Genomic DNA, 7,054 nt, shown 5'->3' on the forward strand with positions numbered 1-7,054 from the left:
TTCCTTTTAGCACATAAGACTTCTTCATCAGAGGACTGCAGATCTTTAAAATGTTTACGTAAATGGTTTTGGGGTCCCAGTAAACTTCAAAGATCTGACACCAGTTAGAGTTCCTTAGAATAAACAGACTGTTGAGATTAAGAAACTTAAAAGAAAGAGAAAAAGTTACACATATACATACAAATACACACAGAAATACCAGAAAGATACTTTGTGATTTGACAAACAGTGATAACAGCCTCTTCACTATTTGCTGGATATTTATCATATTGATGAAACTACCTCTACCATAACCTATTCTTTAGTTAAAAATCAGATTCATAAGATAACAGGATAAAAGATTTGAAATTGAAATTGATATTTTGAGTAATCTATCCATAAATTCTAAATTCAAAGACATTTCTGGACCACAAGTATCCAAAGAATCAACATTCAGAACAAAGAAGAGTCTTAAGTGGGCAAGTTGGCCAATACCCTGCGCAGGGCTGGAAAACAGGGAAACGTTAAAGAGACAGGAACAGAAATACGACCCCTTCTCAAAAATGGTAAGTTGTCTCTGCAGCATAATTAGAATGCTGATTCAACAAAAATGCCTCAGGTTTCCTGCTCATAATGAATTTCATTTACATATTCCTACTGAAACTATTTTTTTTTTGGACATCTAAGTTGAAGTATTAGTTTATTATACCTAAATTTTTTGCCCAAAATATTGGTAATCACAAAACTATTGAAATCAATTCAGAATTTCTCCTCTCTGCTTTCAAGGGGTTTCTGGCTCTCTTCTCTAACCAAATGATTTTCATAGGTTTTAGATAAGCAATTTAACTTTGAGGTATTTCTGAATAATCACAACAATTCCTTTTTTCATATCATCTGGTACACCTCAGAATTGAGCATGTTCTTTTCATAAAGAAGACTGAAAAGTCTCTTGGATAAAATCAGTCAGAAGGGAAACATTTATACAGCTCTTTTTTTTTTTTTGAAAGAATGCTTGTAACAAAGCAAATATGGCACACCTCTGATCTGAACAAGTAACTGGAAAGAGTATTGGCTTACTCAGTTTAAAAAGCTGGAAGGAATAAAGTATCTAGATTCCTGCCTTCCCTAATGAACTGTGTCACTGAACAACCAAATGATAACGGAGTTCTCTGTATGGAGGTACTTCAGCTAATAAATGGAGAAGGAATAGGTAATTATACTATCCACTTTGCAATCCCCAATTAAGTTGCAAATCTAAGTAATGCACAGCAATTTGTGTTAACATTGGGAAAAGAGGCAACTAGATATTACATGCCTCCTGATGAAAGCACAGACCACTCTCTGAAGTATCCTTGCTACAAAAATCTAACTGAATTTTTTCAAGCCTCTAGATACAACTACCTACTTAGGGCAAACGCAGAGGACAGAAGACTGGGGGTACAATTAGCAAAATCCTGACCATGGGAAAGCATAGGATGAGCAACCTGGTTTTATCCACAAAGAAATGCAAGGGAGGTTAAAATAATAATAATAATAATAATAATAATAATAATAATAATAATAATAATAATAATAATAATAAAAAAATAAAAAGCATAGAGAGGGAATCTATAGATTAAAAGGAACTTAAGAGCTGTATCAACAAATCACAATGTGTGGACATTATTTTTAATTCCCAATGAAGTATGGTGTTTTTTTCAGTTATGACAATTAGATAGCTGAAAATAGGAAAGCGACAATGCTGTGCTAGTGATAAGATGTGTAGATTTCATAAGTGCAATTCAAATGATAAGAAGATGGAGATCATTAGGCATGTCAAAGAGAGGGCATCTTTGGCTTCAGTTGGATACTTACAGGCCTTAAGACACTCAATTGTAAAGAAAATAAACAAAATTAACTATATGTGAAATGATGGAAATGAAACCATTAAAATTCTTGTTGCCTTTATTTTTTAACTCTCTGAGAAGGGAAACCCTCTGATAACATTTAAATCTGTGGTTTGGATTTTATACATGTAGCTTGCATGCATGTTTTAAAGAATGCACTAAGAGTAAAAATGTTGTGTCTCCTATGGACAAGGCTGCTTGAGTTGTGTGTGCAGGCTCCTGCCACAGCCACAATCTTCTGGAGTCCTGGAATCCCTTCCTCTGCTTGCCCTTTTGTGTTAAGGGTATTAAGAACTCCTGAGGTTGCTAATCCCAGCGTTCTTCCCCATCCTTTGTCGGTCTCCCTACGCCCTGTCCACATCTTTGTGAATATTCCCTTCATTACATTCCCTTTAATTACCCTGTTTGAGTGAACCATCTGCTTCCTTTTGGGACGCTCACTGATAAACCAGGTAAGAGAGCCCTGAAGAAGTGAAGTCCTCCTAAAACCAGCTTGGATGGTCTTAAGCTTTCTGCTTTCCTTAACCTGCCATGATCTTGTAGCAGAATGTGAGAGAGAATATGACTGTAATAGAGATAAAACTTGCATGTTTCTAAATTCTTTTAGTGCCACTAGAATTTTGTTTATAATTAGTGTAGTGGTTTTCATTCCTGTCACTAAGAATGGACAAACTGAAGATGGTGTGCTCCTCATTCACATATTTAATCTTCTCCCTGGTTTGTTAAATCTCCATTGAATGTATGAAGACCAACCCTTTAAGAGGAAACGCAGAACCTGGGGTTAATTCCGTGAAATTAATCTAATCTCTGCTCCATGTCTGACATTCTGGATGATTTTACTACCCTTTATCTCTACATAGCTTTTAAGCAAGAATAACTTTATCTGAATCTGGACTAAATTAATTGATAGTTTAAAAATCTGCCATTTTTTTCTCTGCTCCAAAGGCACAAGATAATGACAATTATCGGTTTAAATAAGTTCTAATCATTAAAAACAAAAAACTCTGCACTTTTATACTGTCTCCTTATTGCTTGACATTGGACTTTTGTCATGATAGGGCCGACCCTTGGGCCCTGAGAAAAGAAGACTTCCATTTGAAAATAGAACACTGAATTTAAAATGTCCCTAAGGCTATTCATTTCTACCTTATTCTTCTTGTTAAGGCAAGAGGGGAATTTCCTCTTCTGTACATCTACTGTAAATAAATCACTACTGGACAGTTGAATCAGCTCCTCCTTACTTCTGCCTTTCTTCAGGAAAAAAAAAACCATTTGATTAGTTTTCTTTCTTTTCCAGTGTGGTCCTTGTGGTGAGGCAAGTCCTCCTCAAAGTCACCCTCAAGCCATTCTCCAACTAGCACTCACTTTGGGTTATTTTCTGTTGCCACCAAGTTTTACAAAGGAACATATGGTTAGGAGGTTGGGGGAACTGATGGAAAACGAGCAAGTTCTTTTCCAAAAGCCACATCCACTCTCTCTCCAGCATGCTGCTGTGATGTAAGTCACAATATGGCCCATGGTCCCTCCAGGCTGAGCACAGGAGAGCGAGCCCCGGTGTGGCCTTGGAAAACCTCATATGTCTGGAGGCCATTCCACCATCAACTTTAAGATCTTGAGCAAGTCATTGAATGCCTCTGAGTTCCAGGTGTTAACTGAAGAGAATACCCTCTGTCCAGCAGCCCTCGAACACTGGTGAGATTCAAATAAGCTCGCGTGCATGCAGCATGCTCAAAACTGCTAAACCCAGTGTAGTGTTATCGTGGTTTGTGTAGTTTTGTTTAGGAATTCCAAATCAAACTGAAGTATTAATCAATCTCCCAGCCACCTGCCATCCAACATTCTGGACTCTTATTTGAAGAGTGAGTCCAGATCCAACCAACCAACCATTCAGTCAGTCTCTCTTTCCTACTCTCTCCCCCTCTCTCCCACTCTCTCCCTCTCTCTCTCAGACACACACACACACACACACACACACCAGGAAGGGAGAGGGGAGAGCATTAAGAGTGTTTCTCTGATCTGAAGGACTTTCCCTTCAGCTTCAGCCACACTCACGTGCCCTCTAGTCTCCAAACCACCATCTCAACTACTGGTCCCAGACTCCATCTACAGAAATTTCCTGCTCAGGTATCTCACTCAGCCATCTGAAATGAACCTCTGGTCTCAATCAGCACCTCCAGTGTTCCCCATTCATCCCTGAAAAGCCTGTCTTTGAAATCTGGCTGCTTTCTGGATGGAGAGGTGCTGCGCCCCGGGGAGGTCTCCTCTGTCCCCCTTTCTCGCAAAGACCCATTTCTTTGCCTGGGTCTCTAACCCATAATTTCTCCTCAGAGACATTAGTTAGAATATTAGCACATCTGCATCTAATTAAAATTCCACTTTTCTCTTCCCTGAGTTTCCTGAAAACACCCAGACACCACAGTGATTTTTGGAGAGTTTACTGCAAACAAATATTGCCCCAGTTTGCTCCCAGCTTCTGTCCACTGAAGCAGCCCTTCAGATTGCTGGGTCACAAGCCTTTAAGATGATTGCCAAATCTTCATGTCAAGAAGGATTGTGCTCTCAGGAATTGTTCTGCTTTTGTCTCACTGACGCATGAATTATGCCATTAATCAAATTTTTCTATTCATTTTAGTGGCAAGGAAGCTTAGACCGAATTTCCTCACAACCTCCAGGCTATGGACTGAATTGTGTCCCCCACCACCAAGTTCATATGTTGAAGCCTAACCCCCAGTACCTCAGAACGTGACTATGTTTGGAGATAGGGCTGCTAAAGAGGTGATTAAGTTCTAATAAAGCCCTGGGGGTTGGTCCTAATCCAATCTGACTGCTGTCCTTACAAGAAGACATTAGGACATGTAGAGACACCAGGGGTGCCGTGCACAGGGGAGAGACCATGTGAGGACAGAGCAAGAAGGTGTTATCTGCAGGCCAAGGAGAGGGGTCTCAGAGGAGACCAGCCCTGCTGACACCTTAATCTCGGACTTCCAGCCTCTAGAATTGTGAAGAGAATAAATTTCTGTTGTTTGAACCAACCAGTCTATGGTCCTTTGTTATGGCAGCTTTAACAAATTAATACAGATTTGGTTCTAAGAAGTGGGGCACTGCTGTAACAAATACCGGAAAGTGTGGCAGTCACTCTGAAACTGGATAAGGGGGAGAAGCTGGAAGAGTTTGGAGGTGTATGTGGGAAAAATGCAGGATTACCTTGAAGAGATCATTGGCAGACATGAACATTAAAGGTGATTGTGGTGAGGTCTCAGACAGAAATAAGGACCATGTTATTGAACACTGGAAGGAAGGCGATTCTGGTTATAAAGTGGCAAAGAACTTGGCTACACTGTGGTCAAATGTGTTGGATTTGTGAGTGATGAACTTGGCTAATTTAGCTGAAGAGATTTCTAAGCCAAGTGTTGATGTTGAGGTTTGGATTGTGGTTACTGTTTACAGTAAAATGCTAAAGGAGAGAGAGATGGAAGGAATTGTTCAGCAAAAAGGAACCAGAACTTGAAGATTTGGAAAACTAGCTTATTTCTACTGCAAAAATCTGAGAAAGCCTGTTTTGGAGAGAACACCCAGGGTGCTACTGAATAACCACTCCGTAAAAAGACTAAGGGTGTGACTTATGCATCCACTCAGCAGAAGCCGATAACAGAGATGGGATATACCAATGGGAACTGCCAGCTTGTGCAAAATGAAGACAAAATGAAGACAAACTGTTGGGCTTGAACTGCAGCATCAGCTCTTCCCTAGCTCTCCTGCCAGCCTGCCCTGCAGATTTTGGACTCAACCTCCATAGTCACGTTAGCCAACACACACACACACACGCTCACATGCTCACACTCACACTGTTGGTTTTATTTCTCTGGACAACCTCGACTAATACACCCCACCCTTAGCAAGTATAGAGATCTATATTTTTTTCTTTCTAATTTTTTTTATTGAAGTATAGTCAGTTCCAGTGTGTCAGTTTCTGGTGTACAGCATAATAATGTTCCAGTTATGTATATATATATATATATATATATATATATATATATATATATATATATACACATATATTCGTTTTCATATTATTTTTCATTAAAAGTTATCACAAGATATTGAATATAGCTCCCTGTGCTATACAGAAGAAATTTGTTTTTTATCTAGTTATATATATAGCGGTTAACATTTACAAATCTCAAACTCCCAAATTTATCCCTTCCCATCCCCTTTCCCCCATAATCATAAGGTTGTTTACTATGTCTGCAAGTCTGTTTCTGTTTTGTAGATGAGTTCCTTAGTGTCCTCTTTTTTCTTTTTTCTTTTTTTTTTGATCCACATAATCTATACTTTTATCCTGGCCTGATTCCTGTTTTGTATTTTTGATATGTCTGTATCTTTGTTTTATTGCATTTCTTCTCACCTACGTTTAATATAACTTACTGCATTCTGTGTAATTGTGTGAGCTAATTCATATCCTCTGGGATAAAAAGGCTGTTATCAAACGATGAACAAAGTACTCCTTGAACATTATCACTCTCTTCTCAGGTTTCTAGTCTTTACTACAATGAACAGATAATGCCAGGAACTCTGGTATATGTGAAGTAAGTGTGAAACTTTTTGCTCAGCTTTTTGTAAGATATATTTGGACTCTCTATATCAAGTGTCCTATTGTCATCTTTATAAGTAAAAGATTAACACCTGGTGCCAGACTGATTACGATTTTAAAATATCTTAGGAACTGGCTTCTAATTGCCATTATTTATAGGAAAATAAAAGTCAAGCTTTTTTCATAAGAAGTATAAGATGTCAGTGTTGTGAAAATCACAAAGGAAATGAGAGAGTCATGTCAGTAGGTGAAATAAGGAAGAGGAAGGGTATGAGAAACAGGCTTTTGGAGGAAGTTTGCAGGAGAGTGAAGTTCACAGGCTCCGTATGTCTGTTGAGAGGCCCAAAGCTCTGAAATCCCAGAGGGACACCATAGGCAGCCCTCCTTACAGAGAAAGTCCAGCCACCAGAGCTGCCTGGGCAGGCTGCCTCATGTCAGTGTTTGTGAACAGCACACACATAACGGATTGTCACATGAATTTGTTCCCAAGGTACTTGTGAAGTAATGTAAAAATACTCCTCAGAGCATCAGCTATTGCTGATTTCTAATAATAACCCAGCCGTTAGAGTGTTCCAAAAAAAGTTACTATCAAGGCATG

The sequence above is a fragment of the Camelus ferus genome, chromosome 1 (assembly GCF_009834535.1).
Source record: "Camelus ferus isolate YT-003-E chromosome 1, BCGSAC_Cfer_1.0, whole genome shotgun sequence".
NCBI classification, from domain to species: domain Eukaryota; kingdom Metazoa; phylum Chordata; class Mammalia; order Artiodactyla; family Camelidae; genus Camelus; species Camelus ferus.